Genomic DNA, 26809 nt, shown 5'->3' on the forward strand with positions numbered 1-26809 from the left:
AATGTATAAGGGGAAACTGTCAACTCTCCAGTCAGGAGTTAGAAGTGCCTGAATACTCTGATACTGAGATGTGTGCAGGTGGGTTTGGGAGGCTCTGTGGTGCCCGGAAATTTCCAGAACAGAGGAGTAGCTGCTGAATGCTGAGGGTCTATGACTCAGGCTTTCTTCCACCTTTCAATTATCTCTGTACCCATATTTGAGGCTACAGTATCCACATTCTGAATCCCAAGCTGCTTCCTCAACCACTTGTAGGCAGCAGAGAGCATTCCTGTTTCTTCCTGCAGACTTAATTTCATGGTGGTGAGTATTGCCTTGTGTTCTTTCCATGCTCTCTGCTTGGAACCTCTGGCACCAGCAGCCCAGGGTGTATTGGACACCATGCCCATGTAGTAATAGTTTTCTCAATTGGGCAGTGGTTCAATATCTCCCTCCTTGTCAGATAGTAGAAAGCCTTGTGGAACCCAAGGGTCTTCAGAGTCATCCTGTAACAGGTGCTTGAACTGCTTTTGCTGAAAAGCATTGACTTACTTGGGCACATGAATTACCTAAAACAGGAGAAAAGTTTGGTATCTTGGCCTTCATTTTGCTTTCATGCAAAATGAGGATCCATGTGAGGCCCTTTTGGAAGATCAAAGATGATGTACAGGTAAGACGTTGCCAGCAAAGACATGCACCAAGCCACCAGAGGCAGAGGTGAAGAAATGATCCAGGGTAACAGAGGGCACTCTGCACAAGATCAGAACCCAGGCTGGGCTGGTGGCCATGATGTGTCCAGTGCACATGTTCTCAACTGTGGCCCTGGAGGAGTCAGAGCCCAGAAAAGCAAGAACTCTGCCTCCCTAGGTCCTATTTTGAGGTGGCAAGAGGAGGGCACATGCCACCTGATACATCCATCCCAGAAACCACTTTAGGAACATTCAGGGTGAAGAGCATCATGGGTGCCAGGACCACGTCATGGCACGAGGACATAGTACCTGGGGCGGGGACCAAGTCGTGAGTGGAGGGACCTAGACGTGGGAGCAGGGATATTACCCTGACATTTGGCAGGATGAAGATGCTGGGGTCATCCCTGGTCCCCACCATGGTCTTGTGCTCCGTGTCCTTGGCATGGCCACCATCGCCCCCTGAGCTAGCAGCTCATGGAAGCGCTCACTGGTGGTTTTCCCCACCAGCGGCTCTGTGGTCACCTTCACAGGAAAGACACTGGCAGGTATGCGGCTACATCAGGAAGGGAATGCCCACTGCAGACAGCTGCCTGGGTCCCCTCCCACCCTCCTTCCCTTCCTTTTGGTCTGCAGAGGTGCTCAGAGCACCAGACCACCCCACTGTCCTGCTCAGGGAGCCAGCTCCAGGGATCCCTGTACCCTTCTCACCTCAGCCCATGCACTCCAAGCTCCCTGGGACACTGGCACGATGGCTGTTCAACCAACAAGGTCACAAGGTCCACAACACTGAGCCTGCTCCATTGAGCCCCAGATGTCCCATTTTTGGCCTCCCCCTGATGGATGCACACCACTGTGGCCTGCCTCTCTAGGCACTGGCACTTTGCATTTTAGGTGCCACTTGTGTATCTTGGCTACATGGTCCCATGTGAGGTCCCCAGAGCACCTGCCCGTCTCCTGGTTTCCTGGGCCACCTCAGGAATGCCAAAATATTTTCTGGGCCAAGACTGTGACAGGAGACCCAGAGAGGTAGGTTAATAAATGAAGGGAATAAATGGACTGCCTGCTGCAGGACAAAGGGAGGAATACTGTCCTTGCTATAGGTTAAAACCTTGCCTTGGGGACAAGGGAAGGAGCAGGCAGAGTGGGTCCCAGGGAACAATAGAGATGGCTTAATTAGATGGATCTCCACAAATTGACTAAATGTTAGTCTCACAGAAGGAGGATAATGCTCTTCTAGGCTAAGAAATAGCACTTGCAATGAGCAACTCAACATTAAATTCAAGAAACAAGGCAACAACAAAAGCATTTGAAAGAACAGTAAAGATTAATAAAATGGACAAGGCAACTCTAGGATTAGGAAGGATGCAGGATTTTGTGATAATTAGTGGAACTAAGATATTTACAAGTTTATACTTTGTATTATATGTATGCCTAGGTCCCCGCTAGAAAACTTTGTCATCCAGCATGTGTTACAGAGGGCATCATTCATGTCACCTGGGAGCTTGTCAGGAATACAGAATCTGAGCACCCCAACCCATACTTTCTGTACAGAATTAAAATCTGCATTTTAACAAGGTTACATTAATCTATGAGGTCTGCTTTGACAGCTAGTACAGAGAAGATCCAGATTTAATTCTTGCTCTGATCGTGCTTTTAATGAACACTTTCAAGTGACGTTAGCTTTCTAACAAGACACGCCAGTAGGCATATGCATGACACCCCAGTTTACAGAAAAAAACGTGGAATTTAATGGCGAATTCTGGCTCACCCCTGGAATTTGACTTTCTGGGTATGTCCTTTGATGAGCCTTACCTTTCCCCTCCCACATCCTAATTTCTTCCATCTTTTCCATGGATTATGAAGCAATTCTGACTGCATCTGTTTTCTACACTCGAGTCATGCTCCCCCTAACCCTCACACTCTTTGGTAAAGCAATGCATTGATACAGTGATAAACTCAATCAAGTGGTTGGAAGGAATGGAAGGCTTTGGTTGACACTTCAATGACTTGAAAAAGAACTGAAACGTGTGCTTATTGTCATAGAGGAGAGGTGTGTAGTTCAGTTCAGTCGGTGACCCCAGACCTGCTGCCAAACGCATGTCTCCATTCCTCATACTAAGCATTGCACCTTCAGAATAAAGCGGCAGACTTGTATTTTCCAGCACTGAATATACTGTTTTATTACAGAGGGACTTTGGAAACATCTGTTTAATGAATGAAATAAAATTTAGAAGTTAGGAATGTGCCACCCAAACATATTAATTCCAGAACAACTCTGCCATTATCAATTTAATTTAAAAATCCTCATGTACAAAACTCGTGTTTAAATAAACTTTCAGTTTTAGAACAGTTGGATTCATGCAAATTATCAGGAAGATAGTGCAGACCTCCCACAGATACTATATCTGCTTTCCCTTTATTAACATCTTAAATTGATGTGCTGCATTCTTCTTAATCAGTGAACCAATATAGATAAGTTCATACTTTATTCAGATTTACCTAGTTGTTCCTAATGGCTTTTCCCTAGCACATTACATTTGGTCATCATGGCCCTACTTGAGCTCCTCTTGGCTGTGAAATTTTCTTAAAAGTTTTGTTTTGATGCTCTTGGCAGCCCATGGGGGGTATTGGACACCATGCCCACATAGTCACAAGAGGGTTAGGAAGGGAACCATCACATTTTTCTCAATCAGGCAGGGGTCCAATATCTCTGTCCTTGGCAGGCACTGGGAAGCCTTGCGGAACCTGAGGGTCTTCAGGGTCATCCTGTGACAGGTGCTTAAACTGCTTTTGCTGAAAAGCATCAACTCCTTACTTGGGTACATGATTACCTAAAAGGAAGAGAAAAGTTTGGCATCTTGGCCTTCATTTTGCATTCATCTTTGTCTTTGAGCATCAGAAAGAGAGTCTTTAAAATTTAGAAGGGGAGTAAGAACTACTAACAGAGCAAATAAGGAAGAAGAAAGAAAACAAAGAAAGAATGCCAACATAAACTCATCAGATCATTTCAAGGAGAGAATATTCAAATGAAATGTTGTTAAATGGCCAAATAAGAGTTGAAGAAATAATCAAGGTTAAAATTTTAAAAATCCACTGGTGACAATGACATGAGCCATAGTGAGGGAAGTAAAAAAAAATGAAAGCAAGAAGGGAATAGGAGTAGATTGAAGAGTGAATGGGAGTTTAACATTCAGATATTAATTAATGTAATCCTGTAAATTAGGAAACAAATAAAAACATCATACTGTCAAAAAGGATGAAAAATTCAGCATAAGCTTATGACAAAGAAAACTCTTAGCAAACCAGAAGTAATTCTTTAATTTGATTTAAAAAATTTACAAAGTAGCCAGGGCAAATAGTTTGCGATTCCTTATTTCAAAAAAGCACCCAGAAAAGGGCTGGCAGAGTGGCTCAAAGTATAACCCTGAAGTTCAAACTCCAGAACCACCAAAACAAAACAATAAAGCAAGGAAATACTAACTAAACTGTCAGTATCAGAAGATATTACTAACTAAAAGAAAATTTGGTTAAAAATCTATAAACTAGTAGAATTAATAGACAAATAGCAAGATTAATATTTAAAAGTTCAATATAAACATCAATTATACTTCTATCTACATGAAAATAGAAAATATAAGAACATCAAATAATACCAGTTTGAGAATAAATAGACAGCTAATTTATATGCAGAAAATTACAAAAGTAATCCTAAATACATACACCAAGTATATTAATTTAAAAATTTAATATAATAAAGATGTCAATACAATCAAATGAAAATGCTAACTTTTTTTGTAAAAATTGACAAGCTGATATATATAGAAATGCAAAAGGTGAGGAATAGTGAAAGCAATCTTAAAGAGTAACAATAAAGTTAGATGACATATAGCCAGATATCAAGATATACCAAAAAGTGATATAAATTAAGATACTATTGTAGTGTCTTAAAGATAGAAAACCCATCCCTCTCTCATAGGGTCACCTGATTCACAGCAAAGATTAGACTTCAATGCAGTGGTAAATCATCTTCTCAACAAAAGGTCCTAGGTCATCTGAATACAAATACGTAATGGGATTACATCCCAATAAGCACACTGTTAAATTGAAAATATTGTAATTTGTTGGCCCAGTTATCCTGCCATACACAGCAATCTACAAAGGACTTTCATGATGCCTAATTCATATAAAATATAGCTGATCATGTATCTTCTAAATGTTTGTAAATGGATAAATGAGATTTTTAGAAACTACCCAAAGAATGGGGGAGGGGGATAAAGATGAATGATGGCGGGGGGTGAATTCATATTGTGAGATCTTTTGTAACTATCATAATGTACCCCAGCAAAACAATAATAAAAATAAAATAAAATACAAAAAAAATTTCTAATACTCTAGATACAAGGAAAATTGTATGTCATCATGTAAAAAATAAAACAAAACAGCAGTAATGAAATTCTAAGTGATGCTACAGAAACAAAAAGCCTTAATAAAGAAATGCTACCCATGATCCATCTACCATTCTTCAAACACCAATCCTTAGTGTAAGACTAGCACTTGTTTCAAAGGAAAGAACAGTTATAATTATTTCAAATGTAACACAACTGGAGGTGAAATAAATAGTATCTCCAAAAGTCTTCTCAATTTTCTTTCCCACAATTAAAAAATTTTTATTCTTCTTAATTGATCTTACCTCTATTATTTCTCAAATAGTTTCATATTCAGATTATTGAAGAGTGACCTCATAAGAATGTGTTAAGGAGGACAAGAAATATTTCTTCTAAAAATAATCCTTTACTCGAAAAACCTCACTTGAATAGGTAAAATAATTCATATGAAACCACCAATCTCTTGTTGAAACCATAAGAAATTAGCATTCATTATAACAATGTTCAATTGTAACTAATATAGGGGAGATCATTAAAAAAATGGCATAAACAGGCTGGGAACATGGCTCAAGTGGTAGAGTGCCTGCTCAGCAACCATAAGGACCTGAGTTCAAATCCCAGTACCAACAAAAAGCAAACAAACATAAAAACTGGGACTTAAATAACACAAACTGAAAGAAACTAAACCCATTTAATTTATGCTGTTGACACTACATATTGATAAGAAAAAGCTTCTATATTAAAATGTAAGAGCACAAAAGAATATTTCTGTTACAACAAAGATTTTGATGTTGTCAGTGAAAAATCATGCCAAAAACCAAATCTGTTTAAGCAAAACAAAATGGGAAGATTTCTAAGAAACAATCTGAATGTAAATACAGCAAAGGAATAACTAGCAAAAAAAATAAGAGAAGTGATATTGTAACTTGATGAAAGTACATGAGCATTTTCCTTTAGTGTCTACTTTAATGAAATTTAACAATTTCTTCATTATTTACATCTGAAACACCTATTATAATTCCATTTCTACACTTGTGTTTAAATCAATTCCCAAAAAATATGACCACCACACAATCAATGGAAAGGTAAGTTACAGAAAATACAACTACTGATTGTCAGTTGTTCTCCTATGAAAACTACACAGTAACACCATCAATACAAATTAATTACCTTTTCAAGACAGTAGCCAGTGATAAAAAGACTTTTCCACCCAGCATTTGTTGGTACATGGCTACAGAACTTTCAAGTAGTTCAAGCAGGAATGCCAAGAGTAACACTGCATGTAAAATACTGATATTTTGTTTTGTAATAATTAGATGTTTGTTATAAACATAGTATTCCATTTTAGCAATCTGTTATGCCAAAAGATAACAATAAATATAAATTTAGTATCTACTTTGCTGACAGATGTTTATACCTGTACTCTACAAGAATATATCTTCTCAAAAGCATGAGCAAAATTTTATTCTTTTTGAATTAATACAATAAACTAGAAATAACTGTGTACTTTTAATATTCTACAGTTAAACACTGAATTTTATAAAATAGATATTTCCTACTTAAAGTAAATCTAACAAAAGAAACACTGATTACTTTTCTATAGTAAAGACTTTATCACAATATTCCTTTGAATAACAAGCTTTAAAAGAGAATATTAAATACATATGCAATACTGTTTGAGAACATACCTATTCTTAGATAAGCTTATTAGTTAGACCTGTTTTTGGGTAAACATTTTCTTAACAAATACCAGAGAAATATGTGACATGTCACTTATGTCCACAGATGCCCTCAGAAAGCTCATGAGAGAAAAGAAATGACTCATATACAATTGAAATGAAAACTTGTAAATTATCACATAGTGTATGCACAAACACATAAAAACAAGCAAACCAGAAAAATATTAAGCACTTTGTATGTCTTTTGAGTGAACAAGGAAGCAAAAGGAAAATAAATGACTGCATTGAATTGTTAATAATGTATGTCTTCACAAAACTACATAGTCTAATGTTGGCTGTAGATTTGTCATATATAGCTTTTATAATGTTGAGGTACTTTCCTTCTATTTCTAATTTTCTTAGAACTTTTACCGTGAAGTGGTGTTGGATCTTGTCGAAGGCTTTTTCTACATCTATTGAGATGATCAAGTGGTCTTTGTCTTTTCTTCTATTAATGTGCTGTATTACAATTACTGACTTACGTATGTTGAACCACCCCTGCATTCCTGGGATGAAGCCAACTTGGTTGTGGTGAATGATCTTTCTGATGTGTTCTTGCATGCAGTTTGCCATTATTTTATTGAGGAATTTTGCATCGATGTTCATTTAGGAGATTGGCCTATAGTTTTCCTTTTTGGAGGTGTCTTTGTTTTGGGGATGAGTGTTATACTGGCTTCATAGAATGAGTTGCACAGTTTTCCTTCCCTTTCTATTTCATAGAACAGTTTAAGGAGGGTTGGTATTAGTTCTTCTTTAAAAGTCTGATAGAATTCAGCAGAGAATCTGTCAGGTTCTGGACTTTTCTCTTTTGGGAGACTCTTTATTGCTGCTTCAATTTCATTTTGTGTTATAGATCTGTTCAGGTGATTAATGTCCTCTTGGTTCAATTTTTTATGGTCATTAAGTATCTAGAAATCTCCATTTCTTCAAGATTTTCAAATTTATTTGAATATAGGTTTCAAATCTGATGAGAAATCAAATCTGATGATTTCCTGGACTTTCATGGTGTTTGTTGCTATCTCCCCTTTTGTAGTCCTGATTTTACTGATTTGGGTTTTTTCTCTCCTCATTTTAGTCAGGTTTGCCAGGGGTCTATTCATCTTGTTTATTTTTTCAAAGAACCAACTTTTTGTTTCAATGATTGTATGGGATTTTTTTTGTTGTTGTTGCTATTAATGTGTCTCTTTTATTAAAATAATAAATGTTCTCATAAGCAGAACCAATAGCAAAATTATCACTATTATTTCTAAAACTTATGCTTTAACAAACTCCATGATATCTAAAAAATACACTACACAGAAAAAAAAGACTTGATTACAGGATATTAAATTTCAATTTTATTAAGTGGCCCTACAGTCCTAAGCTATACTTGCATTTCCTTTATGGCCAGGGATGTTGAAAATTTCTTCATGTGTATTTTGGCCATTTGGACTTCTTCCTATGAAAAAGCTCTGTTCAGTTTATTTGCCCATTTCTTTATTGGATCATTGATTTTGAGTTCCCTGTGTATTCTGGCTATTATCCTCTAGTCAGATGTGTAGCCACAAAGATTTTCTCCCATTCTGTGAGCTGCCTCTTCAATATGGTGACCACTTCTTTTGTTGTGTAGAAGCTTCTTAATTTCGTGTAGTCACATTTGTCAATCCTTTCTCTTAATTGCTGAGCCATTTGAGTTCTATTTAGGAAGTCACTTCCCATGTCCATTAGTTCCAGTGTATTCCCTGCACTATTTTCAAAAGGAAATCCACTTCTTGATCTCAGAATATTGCCTTTGAGATTCATACAAGTAGATACATACATTCAGAGTCCATTCCTTTGAAATTGATTAATAGTGTTCCATTGTGTGGAGGTACCATTTATGGTACCCATTCAACTGTAAGGAACATTTGGGTTATAGTATGGCAACTATAAATAGGGATATTTAAAAGATTCATGCAAAGGTTTCTGTGTGAATAGTTTTCATTCTTCTGTCATAAATATAATACACAAAGTAGGAACATACAAGTATGCACATGTATGTTTAGCTTCATAATAAATTGTCAAACCATATTCCAGACAGGCAGTAATATTTGGTAATTTCACAATTATAGTCCAGTTGCACTACATGCCTTTGCCATGATTTGATCCTATAAGTAATTTATTAATATGTAATTAATTGTACAAAATAATGGGTCTCATTACACTTCCATATTTGTGTAATTTTGATATTTACACTCATAAGTCTTTTGTCCCTATCCCTTCTGCTGTATGACCAATGACCCATAGAGTCCATCTTATACTTTCGTATCTTTTATGTTATATCTAGATTCCACATGAGAGAAAACGTGATGTTTTGAAGCTTATTTTACTGAAGATAATACTCTCCAGTTTATTCCATTTTCCCACAACTGACATAATTTCATTCTTTATTGCTAAACAACTTGCCATTGTGTATGTATATCACATTTTCTTTATTCTATCATGATTTGTTGTGCTCCTCAGCTGACTCCTTATCATTGATATTGTGAATACTGCTGCAATAAACAGGGACATACAGGTATTTCTATTGTATGAGTATCTTGATTCCTTCAGATACATATCCATCGGTGGTATTAGCAGGATCAGAAGGGAGTTCTAGTTTTAGTTTTTTCAGGAACCTCCATACTGATTTTTATGGTGGTTGCATTCACTTACATTCCCACTATATAAATCTATATATGGGGTTCCTCTCTCCCTCCCCTGCCATTTCACCAGCATTTTTGGCTGCTTATTTACTTAATAATGGCAATTCTGTTTGGGATGAGATGGAATCTCAGTGTGATTTTGATTTGCATTTCCCTGATGGCTAATGATACTTAACATTTTTCATGTCTTTACTGGTCATTTGTACTTCTGTAAATTATTCATTTGCTCAATTATAGATTGGATTCGTTGTTCTTTTGATGTTAACCTTGTGATTATATCTATCTATCTATATATATAATATACATATATATCTATATATAATATACATATATATATATAGCTATATGTATCAAAAATACATATATAGTGGGATCTACTTACAATCTTCTACATGTGAAAATTCATTTTTTCCCAGCACCATTTGTTGATGAGGCTGTTGAAAGGCAGATTTCTGTTAAGAATCAGATACCTATAGCTACATGGGTTTATTTCTGGATTTTCTATTTTATCCCTTTGGTCTACATGTCTGATTGTGTGCCAACACTGTGCTGATTTTGTTACTATGGCTCTGTAGTATAATGTGAAACCAGGTACTGTGATATCTCTAGCACTGCTCTTGTTCTCAGGATTGGTTTTGTTGTTAAATGTGTTTTGTCCTTCTATATGAATTTTAGAATTGCTTTTTCTATTTCTGTGAAGAATGCCATTGTGATTTTCATAGGGATTGTTTTGAATCTGTAAGTCTCTATCACTAATATAGCCATTTTCACAATACTAATTTTCAGTGTCTTACTCAAAATGTTTTTTCAATGTTTTATAGTCTTTAGTATACAGTTCTTTCAATTTTTTGGTTAGGTTTATTCCTAAGGTTTCTTGTTTTTACTGAAAATTATAGTGAATACCATTGCTCTGATTCTCTTCTCAGCTTGTTTGTTACTGGTATATAGAAAAGCTACTGACTGTGTATGCTGCTACACTGTTGAAAGCATTTATCATATCTAAGAAATGGTAGAGTCCTTACTGCATTTTAAGTATAGGATTATACAGTCTGAAAGTAGGGATAAACTGACTTCTTGTCTTTTTGTATCCCTTCTATTTCATTCTCCTGCTTTATTGATGTAAGATTTCAAACACTGTATCGAATGATAGTGGTGTAAATGAATGCCCATGGAAAAATGTTTGTTTTTCACCATTCCATGTAATGTTAGCCACAGAGTGTGGCATACAGTTGTTATTATAATGACATTTGATCCTTCCATTCCTAATTTTGGTGGGGCTTTTATCATGAAGGGATGTTGAATTTTGTCAAAGGCTTTTTCTGCATCTATTGAGATAATCTTGTGATTTTCTCCCTTGTTTCTATTTATATGCTGTATTTTGTTTATTGGTTTGCACATGTTGAGCTATACTTGCATCCCTGAAGTAACACCAACTTGTTTTGTGGTATATGTTCTTATTAATGTGTTCTTTTAGTGTTGTTGAATTTGGCTTGCAAGTATTTCATGGAGGATTTCTGCATTTATGATCATTGGGAAAATGGTTTATAGATGTTTGTTGTGTTCTTATGTAGTTTTAGTAACAGGTAATTAATAACTGTGTCCACAGCATGAGTTTGCAAGTGTTTCATCCCTTTCTGTTTTATAGAATAGTTTGAAAAGCATTAGTGTTAGTTCTTTTGGGAGCTGACAGAATTCAGCAGTGAATCCATTCATTCTCTGGCTTTACTTTTGGGGAAACTATTAATGGTTTGATCTCATTGCAATTTATTTATTTATATCTTTTTGGTTCAATACTGGTAGGTCAGACATGTCTTAAAAATTATCCATTTCCTCTTGATTTTCAATTTATTGGAATGTAAAATTTCAAAATGTTCCCAAATAATGCTTTGGATTTCAGTATTACTGTTGTAATATCTACTTTTCCATCTGTAATCTCATTAATCTTGCTTTCTCTTTCTTTCCTTAGGTTTAGGTACAGCTTGTCAGTCTCGTATATCTTCTCACAGAACTAACTCTTTGTTCGGTTGATTATTTGTATTATTCTTTTGGTCTCATTTCATTAATTTTTACCCAGTCTTTTATTTCTTTCTGTCTAGTAATTTGGGGTTTGGTTTGTTCTTACTTTTGTAAGACCTTAATGAGCATCATTAGATCATTTATTCATTTATTTGAGGTCCCTTTGATTTTGTTAGCTAGAACATCCCTTTTAGAACTGTGTGTCATGTGTCCCAAAGGATCTTGTAACTTGTGTTTTCAGTTTCATTAGATTTGAGAAATTTTTTTAGACTTCCTCCAAGATTTTTTCAATAACCTGCTAAACATTCAAAAGTGTATTGTTCAAATCTCATTTTGTTTATACAGTTTATATTCTACTCATTTCTAATTTTATTCCATTATGAATACATAAAATTATTTCACTGTTTTGTTTCATCTTTGAAGACTTACTTCATCGCTGAATATGTAATCTATTTTGGAGAAAGAGATGAGATCCATGACATGCTGAAAAGAAAGTGTACTGTGCATCTATTAGATGGAATATTCTTTATTCCATCTATTAAGTTCACTTAAAATATAAGGCAGTCTATCAGCAAAGTTTCTGGATTTTTGTCTGGAAAATCTGCTAATGAGAGTGGGGAAATTAAAGTCACCCACTGTTACCATACCAGGAACTGTCTGTCCCTTTGTATCTAGCAGTGTTTGTTTTATGAAATTGATCAACCAAAGTTCAGTGCATATACATTTACAATTCTTATACTCTCTTGACAGATTGTTCCCTTTATTCATATGTAGTTTCCTTCCTTATCTCTTTTGATTAATTTGGCTTCTTTAAATTTCACTGTGTGTATCCTTGCTAGAAAGTTATGTATTTTGCAGAAAAGAAAAAAAAAACAGACTATTTTTAATCCACTCACCCAGTCTGTGTCTTTACAATTAGGGTTACAATCATTTACACTTAGGGTTATTATTGAGTGGTATTTGCTGATTCCTGTGATTTTTATTGTTTTTGGTTTTTTTCTCAATTTTTTTAATGTTGTGCTGGGTGTGGGTATACTGTACCATTTACAAAGTGTTTTTTTTTCTGGTTAACTTAAGTACTATTTGTTATTTTCTTTCTCTCTTACTCATGTTAGCAGTTTGTTGGTTTTCTGAGTTAAACATGTTTTATACTGTCCTAATTCTCATTTGTTCATACACACCTCTCATGAAATTTACTCATTCCTGAGCTCTCAAGATTGTGACTATGTTTCTTCCTCACTTGTGTGTAGGGTTCTTTTTAAGTATCTTCTGCAATACTGCCTTAGTGGTCATGATATTTTTAGTGTATGTAAAGTCTTTATTTCTCAAACCCCAGTAAGCCAAAACTAAATTAATAAGTACTCATGGCCACTAAACCAGCATTACAGAAGACAATTACAGAAGTCATATACACAAAAGAGGAAAATACACACAACCAGAAAAGAATCAACACCACTAGACACATAGACTAGAAAATGAGGACTAGGAAAGAACCAAATATCATAAAAACAATAAAATAAGAGGAAATAGTACATAATTTTCAATATTAACATTGAATGTTAATGGTCTCAATTCTCCAATCAAAATACATACAATCATGGCTTCTATTGAAAATGCAAGACCACCCATATGTTGCCTAGAAGAAATGTATCTCACTGACAAAGTCAAACATAGACTTAGGGAGACAGGATAGAAAAAGATTTTCAAGGCAAATGTTCAAAAAAGACAGAAGTATCAATATTCATATCTAATAAAACAGACTTTAATTCAAAGTGAGTCTAGAGGAGATAACAATTATCTATATACAGGAGATAATTATTAACATACATCATTTTGTCACACCCAATTTCATCAAATAAACACTACTAGACATACAAGCACAGATAGACTCCAACACAATAATAATGGAGAAGTCAATACTAAAATATAGGTATTGCAATATATACATCAATACCAATATATAGGCACTCTCACCAATATACAGGTCATCAAGACAAAATAATCAATAAACTCACGTATAGACCAAATGTACTTAACAGACGAGTACAGAATATTTTTCCAGCAGCTGCACAGTACACATTCCTCTCAGTAGCCTATAGAATTTTCTCTAACACAGATATTTTAGGATATAACCCAAATCTTAACAAATATAAGAAAACTGAAATAACTCCCCATATTCTACTAGGGCACAACAGAGTAATACTAGGTATCAACAGCAAAATATTCTACAGAAAATATTCAAACACATGCAGACTGAATAGTACATGGTTGAATGACCAGTGTGTCATTGAAGATATAAGGGTTGAAAAAAAAAAGCCTAGAAGAAAATGAAAATGAAAACACAATTTACCAGAACCTCTGGGATACAGCAAAGATGGTGCTAAGAGGAAAGAATATAGCTATGGGTGTCTACATAAAAAGAATAAAGAAATAAAAAGACAGATCTCAAATAAATAACCTGATGATTTAAACCTTTAAAAAAAGAACACCTATCAATATATTCCATAAAATAGAAAAGATAGCAACACTATCAAACTTATTCTACGAAGCAAGTATTGCCATGATACTAAAACCCAGTAAGGAAACAAGAAAAGAAATATACCAATTTCCTTGGTGAACATAGATGCAGAATTTCCCTACAAAATATTCCAAACCCAATTCAACAATACATTAGAAAGATCATCAAGTTGGTTTCATTCCAGGAATGCAAGAATGTTTCAAGATAGCAAATCAATAAATTTAATATAGCACATAGAGAATCAAGCCCCCCCCCAAATCACACAATCATCTCAATAGATGCAGAAAAAGGCCTTAAGGAAACTCAACATCCTTTCATGATAAACGTCCTAAAGCAACTAGGAATCAAATGATGTACCTCACATGAATTTAAGGCAACATGGGACAAACATATCCAACATCATATTAACTGGGGAAAAACTGAAACAATTTTTCCTCTAAAGTCAGGAACAAGATGAGGGGTGTGTTCATTCTCCCCACTTTTCTTTAATATAGTGATGGAATTCCTAGCTAGAATAATCAGGCAACAGCATGAAATGAAAGGGATTTAAATAGGAAAGGAAGAAGTCAAATTAGAGATGGTGAACTGTTATATTGAAAACTATAAAACCTTGAAAAAAGACATTATGCAAAACAGAAGGTGGAAAGACGGCCATGTTCATGGATTGGAAGAATTAATACTAGAAATTGGCTATATGATTTACAGATTCAATGTAATTCTTATCCAAATTCCAATGTCATTCTTCACAGAAATAGAAAAATCAATCCTAAACTTCAAATGGAAACATGAAAGACCCTGAATAGCAAATGTAACCTGGAATAAAGAGAGTAATGTTGGAAGTTTTACAATATTGGACTTTATTAAACAACAGACCCATAGTAACAAAAACAGCATGATCCTGGAAAAAAAACAGACATAAAGACCAATAGAACAGATCCAAAGTAAGTCCACATAGCAGTGATCTGATGTTTGACAAAGGAGCCAAAAACATACATTGGCAAAAATATCACCTTTTCAACAAATGATGGTGGGAAAACTAGTTATCTATACAGAAGCCTGAAACTACATGACAATCTCTCATCCTGTAAAAAAATATTTTCAAAATGAATCAAAGATCTTCTTTTCTTCCTTTATTATTGGGATGGGTGGGGTTACATTGTGGCATTTACAATGGTTCTTACAATGTATCAAATATATCACACATGAATTCACCTCCTCTACCATACTCCTCCATCCCTCCCTTCCTTGATTACTGGTGTAGTTTCAATGGGTATCATTTTTGTATTTTCATACATGTATGCACAGTTTTTTGCACCATATTCCCTGTTCTCTGATTTTATAGAAGAAAAAAGAGAAAAGGTAAAACAAAAAACATGGCATTTTAGTTTGTTTGAGATAAAGGTAGTTACACAGGGAGTTTCCTTGTGATAGTTCCACGTATATATGTATTATAACCCCAACTGGTTTATCTCCTCTAATTTTCTTCATTCTACCTTTGTCCCTTTCTTATGGTAGTTTCAGTCAATTTAAGATTTCTGTATTATTCTTGCATAGGTAAACATTGAAGCCATGACAGAAAAAACACTGGAAGATACAGGCATAGGTAATTATTTTCTGACTTGGTCTCTAATACCAGAATCAACAGAAAACCCACAGAATGGAAGAGAATCTTTGCCAGCTATGAACATATAAAGGATTAACATCAAGAACAAAGAGCTCAAATCAAATCTATTGAACAGTTCTCAGAAGCAAAAACAGATAATAAATACATGAAGGAATGTTAAAAATTCTTAGCCAGAAAGGAAACGCAAATCAAAAACATACTGAAATCCCATCTTACCTCAGTCAGAATAGCAATCACTAAGAAAACAAAAAACAACAAATAATGGTGAGGATGCAGGAAAAAAGGAACCTTTATACACTATTAAAGGTAATGCAAACTAGTGAACCACAATGGAAATCAGTATGGAGGTTCATCAGAAAAACTAAAAACAGACCTACCTTTTGACCCTATATGTCACTCTTGGGCATATATCCACAGGAATGTACATCAACATACAAGAGAGATACATGCACAACTATGTTTACAGCAGCACTAGTCACAACAAGCAAACTGTGGAATAAGCTCAGGTGCACACCAAGAAACCAACAGACAAAAAAGTGTGGTATATATACACAATGGAGTATTATTCAACCATAAAGAAGTCAGCCAGGTACTGGTGGTTTACACCTGTAATCCTAGGTAATTGGGAGGATGAGATTAGGAGCATCATGGTTTGAGGTCAGCCTGGGAAAAAGAGTTTGCAAGACCTCAACTTAACAGAAAAAAAGATGAGTATGGTGGCATGTGTTGATCATACCAGATATGGTGGGAAGTGCAAAATAGGATTGAAGTCCAGACCAGCCTGGGAAAAAAGTGAGATCCTATCTCCAAAATAACCATATGTGGAGAGCTGACAGGTGTATCAAATAAGTGCAGGTTTGAGTTTGGCACAGCCCCAAACTGCAGAAGAGAGCAAGCATAGTTATGCCCAAAAAATTTCATACTTGAGTTGGCACAGCTTCAGCTGTAGAAGTGGACAAGATGCAGTACAACTGCTTTTTCCTAAGATGTTTACATTCAGAGAGAAGCTGTCACAGGTTCCATCTGTTCCCAAGGATTACAATGTCACACCCCCTCCCTCGAGAAATGCTTCTCCACCTCATGTTGTGATGGTATATAATAAACTCACTGGAGGTGGAGGGGGCTGGTGTGTCTCCATCTGAGTGCCCAGCCTACCTGGCTCCAGCTTTATCCATATTTGGTCTTCTCTCTGTTGTCTTTTCAGCATCTCCCATTGCCCCCAGTTAAGGTTTATAGGAGAAGCTCATTCAGGGCACGAGAACCAGAGGCATGGCAGTACAGTGCCCGTCCAACAAGCAAGAAGCCCTAGGTTCACACTCCGGGACTACCTGGCCTCCAGTAAAAGAAGAATGAAATTGTCATTTGCAGGAGAATGGTTGGAGATCATCCTGTTGAATGAGATAAGCCCAGCTCAAATGGCCAACAGTGCATGTCCTTGCTCATATATGGAATCTACAACCAAAATGATCATGACGATAATGATGACACATGAGTGTAAAGCAGGGACTGTCTGGTGTGGAGGGAAAGGATATGGGGATGCAAAGAATATATATATATATATATGTGTATAAATATGTGACTTGATCATGGTGTATGATCTTTTTGATAGGCTGTTGAATTCTGTTTGCCAGTATTTTATTGAGAATAAAATACTATATATATACATATATCTATATACACATATAGATATATGTATATATAGATAGATATAGATATATGTGTATATATATACACATATAGATAAATAGATAGCAAGAATAATGAAAACTAACAAACACTGTTTGATATAGGAGGGAGGGGGACTAGCCAAATATAATGGAGGGGGTGAAGTTTTTCAAAGAACACTATACATATCCATGGAATTAGCACAATGAAACCTCATTACACTGTTAATATATGCTAATAAAAATCACAGTAAAAAAGAAACTAACAGTGATAAAGAACATAATAAAATATGTATAGAGAAAGAAAAAAAAAAACAAGAAAACAAAACCTATACCAGTCTATACTTCTTCCTTACAGAGGAGAAGATGATGGATATCTTATGGGCTTACCTCAGGCTTTTCTTTTGCAATTTTTGTCTCTAATGTCCAAACAAATTAGACCAGAAAGGGTTGTCTGCAAGCTGAGTAATTATGTCTTACTTGCTGGCTTGAATTTCTATAAGCGTGGCAGTGAGCCCAGGAGCTGCCCTTCCTTGATCAGAGAAACACCCAGTTGAATGAGTGGGAGCACTAAAGGTGCTCTGCCTATACAGGTTTGGTGTAGAAAATTCCTAAGCAGTAGCTTCTTTCTATCAATATCTCTGGTCCTCAGAGAGATACAAAGCAGTCATGCCAAAGCAGTTTGTCCTGGCTGGGCAAAGGACAGGGTTCTGATTAATCCTTTGTGTCCTGGCACCCCTGCTATTCTCTCTTCTCTTCCCAGAACAAATACCAATACCAATACTCCTCAAATTTTTCCATGAAATACAAAGGGAAGGAACACTACCACACTCATTCTATGAAGCCAGCATTACACTCATTCTAAAACTGGACCAAAAAAAGAGAATCATGTATCAATCGCTTTAATGAACACAAATGTAAAAATTCTCAATAAAATACTGGCAAACAGAATTCAACAGCATATCAAAAAGATCATACACCATGATCAAGTCACATTCACTCCAGAAATGCAGGGATGGTTCAACATACCCAAACCAACAAATGTAATACAGCATATGAACAGAAGAAAGGACAAAAATCACATGATCTTCTCAATATATACAGAAAAAGTCTTTGACAAAATTCAACATCCTATCTTGATAGAAGCTCTGATGAAACTAGGCATAGGAGGAATGTACTTCAACATAATAAAGGCTATTGAGGACAAGCCTATAGCCAACATCGTATTAGGTGAGGAAAAACTGAAACCATTTCCTCCAAAGTCAACAATGAGACAAGTATGTCCACTCTCACCACTCCTAATCTGGAATTCCCAGACAGAGCAGGAAGACAAGAATAAGAAATGAAAGGAATTCAAATAGGAAAGGAAGAAGTTGAATTATCCCTATTTTCAAATGACATGATCTTACACCTAAAAGACCTGAAAAACTGCACCAAAAACACATAGATGTAAACACTTTCAGAAAAGTAGCAGATACATAATCAATAAACAAACATCAGTATCTTTTCTACATATCATCAATGAACAGACTGAGAAACACTTTAGGAAAATGATCCAACTTACAATACCCTCAAAAAATAAAATACCTATGAATAAACTTAACAAAGGAAATGAAAGTCCTCTTCAATGAAATCTGTATACCATTTGCTGGGGAAACTGGATATTTGTATATAGAAGATTGAAACTGGATTCATGTTTCACCCCATATAAATTATTGATCCAGAGTGGATCAAAGACCTTAATATAAAGCCTGATCCTTGAAACAAGTGCAAGAAAGTGTAGGCAGTTCACTGGAACATATTGGCATAGGCAATAATAACAGTGAAGGAGGTTAGACTGACTTAAGCACAATATGTTTACAGGTAAAATACCAAGTTAAAATCCTCACTGAATGAGGAACAAACAAATAATGAAGGATAGGAATATGAAACAAATTATGTTAAGGGGAAGGGAGAGTGGGAGGGGAAGGGTAAATGAAGAGTGTAAAGGAGGGTGAATATGTTTGATGTACTTTCTACACAGGTATAAATATAGAACATTGAAATCTGTTTAAGTCACTTTAAGAAGAGGATTGTGGTATCAGGGAAAATAATCTTCCATTGTCCATTTGGATGAACCAAATCGGGGTATGATACATCTATATATCCAAATGTCACAAAAAAAAACCCTGCAACACTATCATATACTAACAAAAATGTTTTTTTGAAAAAAGAAAAGTGCTGAAAAATTCAACCCATAGCACCTACCTAGCAAGCACAAAGCCCTGAGTGTGAACCTCAGTACAGCCAAAAAATTTCAAACAAGTGTACGTATTTAGAAAAGCTATCTTCCAAATCCAAAAGCATTATACAACTCATCCTGAATAAGACAATTCTGAAATAATCAGTTGCTACCTCATCTACTTTAAGAGGGAAAAAAAAGAGAATTCCTTCATGCTGATAGCAAGTGAACCCATGTAAAAATCCACATGGAAAATAAAGAGTACCCTTAAATTTAATTATTCAATTATAAAGATGGAATTAAAACATTTTTATTTTTAGTCTCTTGATTGATTTCAAAGCAATTTTTAACTATATAAGACTTTGGGTAACTAAGATACAGTAACAGAGGAACAAGAAGCTCAGGTGTGCTATTGCATAGTACAGAGACAACAGATAAAAATAAGGTACTGTACATTTCAAAAATCTACAAGAATTTTGAAAGTTTTCTACATAAAGAAATGATAAATATTCAAGGAAATAAATGCTTAATCTGATCTAAACATTATGCAATTCAAACATGTGTCAAATGCTACACATTGGCCCATTAATATGTATACTTTTTATGGCTTAATGTATCAGTTTAAAATACATTTTTAAGAGTTAAAATAAATACAAAAATTAATTTTCAAAAAATCAACTGTATTTCTATTCACTAGCAAAGGAAACTCTCAACATGAAACTTCATTTACATAAAACTGAAAGCATTTCCTGTAAGATCAGGAACAACTCAAGGGTACCCACTCTCTCCACACGTATCCATTATGAACTGCGGGCATAGCTCAAGTGACAGAGCACTTGCCTAGCAAGTGTGAGGACCTGGATTAAGTTACAAATACTGTAAAAATAAATAGATACACATATTCAGAAAACTCTCAGATTTGATGAACACTGACAGAAAAGAAACAGAATATAAAATTAATATACAAAAATAAATAGTTTGGATGAATGTGTGAAGTGCAACTGAGAGCATAAAAGGAGTGTGACTTTGGTCACCACATGGTGTACAGTCATTTCCAGAAGCCAGAGGCATTCCCATATGGTCTAGGGTGACACCCTTGGGGCAGTGGTCCAGGGTTTATACAGGCTCATTATGGCTATGAGATGTCTGAAATATCTCCACGAGGAGAGTGGCTAGGGACAGATGAAGCAAAAGTTGTCTGTCTTCCCTTTGTGGTGGAAACTGAGGACTCATACCTCATTTCCAAACTCCCCGATTCTCTTGTACCTTGTCTCAATATGGGTGTGAGCCAAAGTAAAAAGACTCCTTTGCAATGTATGCTTGACAACTACAAGGGAGGGTACACAGGAGATTACAGTGTAGAACTCACATCCCAGAAACTCTGGAGATTCTGTCAAATAGATTGGGTGTCCTTTAGGGTTGATGGCCTTCCAGGGGATCTCCAGGTCAGGAAACCATTGGTAGGGTCTATCGGGTAGTGACAGGAACACCAGGTCATCCTGACCAGTTCCCCTATATAGACGTATGGTAGGCATTGGTAGTTCATCCTCCTCCTTGGCTTAACAAATGCTTTGAAGACAACTGTAAGATTGTGTTGACAAGGGCAACAAATACAGGGACTCTTAAAAGAAAGGAAAAAAGAAAAAGGCTCCTCCTCAAATGCTCCAGATGCTCCTTAGCACAGAGGAATGGAGACAAGTTGTTCAGGCAGCCCTTCATTGGCTTGAGGCTCATGTCCCCAATGGCACAAATGTGTGTGAGCCTATGCCCAGACAGCTTTTCCAGAAGCTAAACCTGCATGGGACCCAAATCAAGCAGATGGCCAAGACAACTTATACAGACATAGAGAGGCTCTGAGAGAGCTAAGAGAGGCTTTGATGACAAGTCTAAAAGAAGGGGGAAGAAAGGCCATAAACATGAACAAAGTCACAGACAACTTAAAGAAGTCTGATGAAAGCCCAGCACAGTTCTATGAGAGACTACACAAAGCAAACCATCTATAGTCTCCCTTCAATCCTAAGGCTTCTGAAAATCAGTGAATGATCAATGCCGCCTTTTTGGGGAAAGCCCAGGGGCACATTAGAACAAAGTTACCAAAATTAGAAGGCTCTGAAGGCATGAATGCATCACAGCTTCTGGAAGTGGCAACCAAGGTGTTTGTTAACCAAGACCAGGAAGCTCAAAAGGAGGCAGAATGAAAGATGAAAAGGAACGTAGATCTCCTGGAAGCAGCATTAAATGGACAGGGAGGGCGCCGTTCCAGTCAGGGTAGAGGCTAGGGGCCTAGGGGCTCCTAGGAAACTCCCCACAAGTATGGTCCCAGGGATCAGAGCCCCTAAAGAAAAATCAATGCACCTTCTGTTGCCAAAAGGGACACTGGAGAAATGAGTGTCCACAGGTCTAGGCTGAATAAAGAGCAACAAAAGAGAAAGAGGACTTTGTGGGGCTTGAAAGCATTGAGGAGGCTGAGGATTAGGACCGACCAGGCTCGTTCCTCTTCGGCTCCCAAGAGCCCATGGTCTGTATGTTGGGAGCCAACCTGTAGATTTCATGGTGGACACTGGCACTGAGCATTACGTGGTGACCCAATGGGTAGCACCAATTTCAAAAAGACACCAGACAATTGTGGGGGCTGCAGGGATCCAAGCCCGCCACCCATTATTCTAACCCCAAAAATGTATTCTGGGAGGGTATCTCGTGACTCGTGAGATTCTTGTTATACCAGAACATCCAGTAGCATTGATGGGCTGAGATGTGCTCAGTAAGCTATGAGCCCAAATCAGTTTTCAGGAGGATGGACAAGCAGCTTTGAGCTTTGCCTCAGGGACCACTAGGGTCTTAGCCCTCATCACTCACTGGGCAGAAGAATGGAGCTTACATTCAGTAGAGACTGCCTAAAAGGGCAGAGATGCCCTTTAAGGTTCCAGGAGTATGGGCTGAAGAAAATCCTCTGGGGCTAGCTGTCAATATTCCTCCAGTGGTAATAGACGTAAAGCCAGGAGTCACTCCAGTAAGTGAGGCAATACCCAATCCTGATGAAGGCATGAGAAGGGATATCTTATCACCTCCAGGGACTTTAAAACTATGGAATCCTGAGACCTTGTCAATCTGCCTGGAACACTCCCCTGCTGCCAGTTCAGAAGCCAGGCACCAATGATTACTGCCCAGAGCAGGATCTCCAGGGAGCCAATCAAGCAGCAGACACTCTGCACCTGTTGGTTCCTAACCCATACAGTTTGTTGGCCCTGATAACAGCAAAGGCAACCTGCTTCTCATGCTTGGACTTAAAAGATGCATTCTTCCACATCCAGTTGGTACCTGTGAGCCAACCCATCTTTGCTTTCCAATGGGAGGACCACCAGTCAGGGTGCAATAACAGTTAACCTGGACTCATCATCTTCCACAGGGTTTCAAGAACTCCCTAACCATCTTTGGAACTACTCTGGCATCAGATTTGTGAGCATACCCAACAGAGGCAGCTGGCTGAATACTCTTATGTGGACGACCTCCTCCTTACAGCAGCTAACCACCAAGACTGTCTTAAAGGGACAGAGCTCCTACTCCATCTCTTATGGGAAGCTGGATACAAGGTGTCTCAAAAGAAGTTTCAGATCTGTCAAGACCAGGTCAAACATTTGGGGTTTCACATCTTCCAAGGCCAACAGAATCTCAGCGCAGAAAGAAAACAAGCTGTCTGTTCAATCCCAACTCTGACTACAAGAAGACAAATCTGTGAGTTCCTGGGAGTGGTTGTATTCTGCTGAATTTAAGTACCTAATTTTTTATTGCTAGCAAAGCCTCTGTATGAAACTACAAAGTGGGGGTGAAAAGGAGCCTCTAGTCTGGGAATCTGAACAGCCACAGGCTTTTTGTGCCATCCAGGAGTCATTAGTTAGTGCCCCTGCTCTGGGACTCCCAGATGTGAGAAAGCCTTTCTTCCTCTATGTGCATGAGAGAAGTGGCATGGCCATTGGAGTCCTCACTCAATTCCTGGGCTCATGGCATCCGCCCGGTGGCTTATCTCTCCAAGCAGTGGGATTCAATGGCAAAGGGATGGCCTCTCTGCTTGTGAGCTCTCTAAGCCATAGCCTTGCTGGTATTCTGGTATCAGAGACAGAAAAGTTAACACTGGGAGGGGAAATAACTGTTAGGGTCCCACATTCTGTAGTGACTCTCATGGAATACCAAGGACAATACTGGCTGACAAATGCCAGGATGGTCAGATACTTGAGTATGCTCTGTGAAAATCCACAAGTGAAACTAGAAGTTGTCTGGACATTAAACCCGGTGACCCATCAGCTGCGGGGCTGTGTAGAGGTGATTAATGAGGTCTTCTCAAGCTGCCCTGATCTTGGTGACCGGCCCCTAGCTCATCCTGATCTCCAGCTATTCATAGATGGGAGCAGCTTCCTTAAAAAAGGAACAAGACATACTGGTTATGCAGTGCTGTCTCTGAATTCAGTCCTGTAAACTCAGGCTCTAGCTATAGGCACATCAGCTCAAAAAGCTGAACTTGTTGCACTGATGTGAGCCCTCCTCCTGGCAGCTAAAAAGACTGTTAACATATACACAGACTCTAAATATGCTTTTACCACTCTTCATGTTCATGGGGCTATATACAAAGAAAGAGACTAATTACCTCAGGAGAAAAAGACATAAAGTATGGGTCAGAGATTCTTCAGCTCCTGGAGACAGTGTGGGCCTGCAAAAAGGTCACCATTATCCATTGTCCAGGGCATCAAAAGGGCAAGTCTGTGGTGGCATTGGAAAACTGGATAGCAGATCAGAAAGCAGCTCTCTGGGCATCACTTGTTGTGCCTGTGGCTGTAACTGCTGCACTCCTTCCTACTCCACTGGCAGAATGTGTTCCACATTACTCCAGTCATGAATGTGAGTGCTTTACTCAAGAAAAAGGAAAATATTGCAGAGGGGAATGAGATAAGCTTACAGATGGGTGGATAGTGATTTCAGAGACAATGGCCCACACTTTTGTAAAGAATACTCATTGGGACTCTCATATGGGAAAGCTGGCCCATAAGCAATTGCTGAGCCAACATTTCTATGTCCCCTGCCTCACCAGCCTAGTCAGCAATATTTGTAAGCAATGTGAAAATTGTGCCAAAAATTACCCCAAACAGGGGCCCCTCCCTAAACTGGGAGTCCAACATGTGAGCAGTTACCCTTTTGAAGACTTAGAAGTAGACTTCACTGAGCTGCCTCAAACCACAGGCTACAACTATCTTCTGGTGATTGTGTACATTCTCTGGGTGAGTAGAGGCTTTCCCCACCCAAACGGAGATGGCCCAAGAAGTGGTCCATGCTTTACTAAAGGAAATAATTCCAGGGATCCCCATCTCCATTGGGTCAGACAATGGACCAGCTTTTGTGGTAGAAATTGTTAAACACTGGCAAAGGAACTAAAAACAACCTGGAACCTTCATACAGTGTACTGGCCTCAGAAAGCTGAAATAATGAATCAGACACTAAAAATGCAGAGAAGTAAACTCTTTCAGAAAACACACCTGACATGGGAACAGGTCTTGCCATTAGTTTTACTTAGGATCAGTCTCACCAAACGGACTGGGTTCTTGCCCTATGAGATTCTCTATGGAAGGCCATCCCCACTAATAAAGGACATTAAGGGAGATCTAAAAGAGACAGGAAATCTAACTTTGCTCCAACAGATGTGCAATTTGGGAAAAGTGTTCAATGACCTACACTGCCAAGCTCGAGAAAGACTCCCTATTAGCTTAACCACTGATGTACATTCCTTTAAGCCACATAACCAGGTTTGGATAAAGGAGTGGAATCTTCAGCCTCTCTAGCCTCAGTAGAGAGGGCCCTATTTGGTGATCCTACCACTCCCACAGCAATGAAGGTGGCAGAGACCACCCCATGGATCCACCACATCCAAGTGAAGAAGGCAACTCCTGAGTAGAAGAGAAAACCGGACTCCAACGTTCTGCTCAAACTGACCCTGAGGAAGGGACCTTAAACCGTGCCCTAGTCACAAACTGGAAGCTAACTAGTCTATGCATGGCAGAAGCCTGAAGAGTCAACTGGACAGTTAATGGACTGTTGTATCTCATGGGCAGTGTTCTGTGGTGATGTTTAAGTGCTGCCACCCCTTACCCATCTCTCTTTTTGGTACTGTAGCCTTGTTTTGGTCAGTAGCCATAGCAGTAACTGCCCCAGCGGGATAAAGCAGGACCAAAAGGTTTCTCTGGTAGTTTTCTTTTTTTCTCCTGCTAACAGGACATGGAATTGTTTTTGGTTGTTTCTATTCTGGCTTCCTCCTACAAACCTAACTCCCTCCCCATGATAGTTCTCTACAACAGGAGGATTTAAAACAATGTTTGGGGCTGTAGTAATTGTACTGTTGAGCTGTCTTATACTCCCATGCATGCTGCCACTGGTCATATGGTCCATATTGACCCTGTTGGAAGACATGCTGGAATGAAAAATGGCTGCACAATTATATCTGTTATAAGGTTACTAAAGAGTGAATCCCATCCCCGAGGAAGAAAAAGATAATTCACTTTGACGAATAAAATATCAAAGCATCAAAGGGGGGAATGTTGGTTTCAATTCCAAGATGGTGGCTAGAGGGAGGAAGCAGATAGCATGCCTCCTAACAGTGAAATCTTGGAGAAATGCTGGAGACACACCTTGCAGGCAAGGCCACCGAGGAGAGGCAAAACTCTGACCCCTCCACACCTCCAGCCTGCACAGAGAATCTCCACTTCACGTTAAACAGAAAAACCAGGAGGGCCCCTGGGCCATGAGTCTTGCACACACAGACGGCTTGGGAAGACGTGGACAAGGTGAGCTAAGTGGTATGCTGTACTTTCACAGACAACCCTGGCCCAGACCAGCATAGCCCCCTGGACAGACCAACCCCCACCTGGGGAAAAAAGAGAAACTGAATAATAAACAATAAGAACAATAAAGATACGTAGCAAAGAGGGTGGGGCTCCCTGAGCTCCGAAGGGGGGGAAGGGGGAATCCTTCCCAGAACTGTAAATAAACAAGCCTGGCCTGGCCAGGGAGGGTGGGAGCGGGGGCGCACACCCAGCAAACAGGAGCGGGAAAGCTTATGAGAGTGGCAGGGGGAGGAAAACCGCACAGGAGAGAGGGGAAGACCCACCTCCCATGTGAGCTGTAAACAAACACACTGGCCAGCAGGAGCAGCAGCAACGTCCAGCAATCAGGAGTGGGAAAGCTTGTAAAAGCAGCGGTGGGAGGAAAACTCCACAGGAGAGGGGGGAAGACCCACTTCCCACGTGAACTGTAAATAAACACACAGGCCTGAGAAAGCGGGTGCAGTGTCACCAC

The 26809-nt window shown here is 38.1% G+C and overlaps 1 protein-coding gene across 1 annotated transcript in view; it reads right to left on the minus strand.

The window, feature by feature from the left end:
- Positions 1-1969: 1969 nt before the first annotated feature.
- LOC109687857 (NBPF family member NBPF6-like protein) overlaps positions 1970-26809 on the minus strand; it is a 480343-nt gene continuing 455503 nt past the window's right edge. Inside the window, exon 11 of the transcript XR_012439856.1 lies at positions 1970-3496. The gene's annotated coding sequence lies outside the window, so the exon portion shown is untranslated. The remainder of the gene's footprint in view (positions 3497-26809) is intronic.

Source organism: Castor canadensis, chromosome 12, assembly GCF_047511655.1.
Source record: "Castor canadensis chromosome 12, mCasCan1.hap1v2, whole genome shotgun sequence".
NCBI lineage: Eukaryota > Metazoa > Chordata > Mammalia > Rodentia > Castoridae > Castor > Castor canadensis.